The following is a 2,500-nucleotide window of genomic DNA, read 5'->3' as shown; positions in this document are numbered from 1 at the left end:
CATACATATATACAAATATATACCTATTTACATACATATATATACATGTACATATGCATATACATATACATATACATATGCATATACATATACATATATATATATATATATATATATATATATATATATATATATATATATATATATATATATATATATGCACCCTTTCAGACTGGGATTATCTTAACGTGGTGAAAGGTTTGTGTATCGCCGACACCAGCAACCATAGTCACGCTCAGTGTGGCCGAAGCCTAAAGCTTGTCGCACACTGAGCCCGAACGGAACCGCCCGATCAGAACCGAAACGTCGGATAGAAATCGAAAGCATGCATTCTTACCTGGCTGCGCACATTGGGCCAGAACAGAACGGAACAGACGCGCCAGAACATAACGGAACCGACACAGTATTCTTTGAAAGATATTTTTTCTGAAGCGTCGGTGGCGTCTGACAGGCTACGCATGCACCGAACGACTGCAGTGGTTGTTTTGGAGAGGGTTGCCGAGGAATTTGGAGGTTAGAGTGATAGCAACCAATATTTTTTTGATGTCAGAAATTTGACGAATGTATTTTAATAACAATGATGTAAACATATGATTTAATACAAAGATTTTATGAGTGATTATTATTTATTATTATTGTTTATTATTATTATTATTATTATTATTTTTTTTTTTGCTGATGTCAGAAATTTGACGAATGTACTTTAATAACAATGATGTGAACTTATGATTTAATACAAAGAATTTTGGAGTTATTATTATTATTATTATTATTATTATTATATCTTTATTGAAAACATATAAACATCTGGCTTATGGATTCGATAAAAGAATATCTAATCATTTTAACATCAATTAAATAAAAACTCAGTTATGATTAAGCAAAACTTCCTTCATTTATATAAAATTTTGCGTTGGTTCTGTTCTGTGGCTTCTGGCTCAGTGAGCGCGCTGGACGTCGTTTCTGCGCTGTTCTGAGGCTTCGGTGTCTTAGGTGGCGGTTCCGTTTCGGCTCAGTGTGAGTCAGTCGTCAGTCGAGATGTGGGAACACACATATGCATGCGTATGGGACATGATGACATCACTGATTTATTTATCATGTGTACAAGCTACATATTTTACACAATACACTAGAATCTAAACTTTTACGAAAAAAATAGAAAACCTTTTCTATACAGACTTCTTGTACATCATAGACCTATGATGTAAGTCCGTATAGAAAGGGGTTATTTTCAATTTTTTTTTTAAGGTTTAGATCTTATTAATAGCAATATTTTTAGTTTAATGATACTGTAGTGTTGCATAAATTGCATAAAAATCACAATCAAACGAATTCATTTATTCACCGCCGAGTTACAATCTCCTTTCCATTCTTTCTTTGGTGTTTGACAGTAAAATGTTCGTTTTACCCAGGACCCACTCTATGTGAGTCTTGCTTTAACCCAACCGCTATTTTCACCATTAGTTAGTTTTATCAATTCCACGAGTTTAGTAGATGCTGGTATTCAAAGTAAGTTTATAATAACATGTTTTTCTTTATTCTTAGTGTAATTTGTCTCAATTTCTGTGGAAATATGTGAAAAGTAACAAAATTATGCAGCGTGCATCCGAAAATAAGCTCCTGTCGTTGACTTCGGCGGATGTTGTTATTAAATTTAAATTTTCCACCACGATATTTTATAATATATTTATTTATAATATTATTTATTGACAAAACCTATATCTAAAAGAGAAATTTAGATTAGTAGATAAGTTTTGATTCACATTACTTGGTGATTATTCTAAAACTATGACAGTATTCGGAAAAAATACTTTCAACCAATCAGCTATTAGGAAATTTTCCGAGTTAAAGGGCACCCCTGCGAGTCGGTGCGAATCTGCCTCGCTAAGAAAATTGACTATAATCAGGGCCATTCATAACAGGTTGGTTTGCTGTGAGCGATGAGATGAAAATCTCCCACCATCACCAATCCAGAGAGATGGAAAATGGCTAAACTTTAGACATGAACTGGAATGACTGAGGCCTTTATCCTGCAGTGGACTAGATCTGGCTGTATTTCTTGTTGTTTTTGTTGTATCATCATCTCCTCCTAAGGCTATTGACACAAAGGGCCTCGGTTACATAATAAAATAAAGAATGTTGTTTGTATACATACTTAGCCTATATATATATATATATATATATATATATATATATATATATATATACATATATATGTATATATATAATATATATGTATATATATAATATATATATATATATATATATATATATATATATGTGTGTGTGTCAATATATATATATATATATATATATATATATATATATATATATATATATACATATACATATATATATATATAAAATATATATATATATATATATATATATATATATATATATATATATATATATATATATATATATATATGTGTGTGTGTGTGAGTGTGTGTATGTATATATATATATATATATATATATATATATATATGTATATATA

The sequence above is a fragment of the Palaemon carinicauda genome, chromosome 3 (genome assembly GCF_036898095.1).
Source record: "Palaemon carinicauda isolate YSFRI2023 chromosome 3, ASM3689809v2, whole genome shotgun sequence".
Taxonomy (NCBI): domain Eukaryota; kingdom Metazoa; phylum Arthropoda; class Malacostraca; order Decapoda; family Palaemonidae; genus Palaemon; species Palaemon carinicauda.
Note: the sequence above shows the minus strand (reverse complement) of the source record.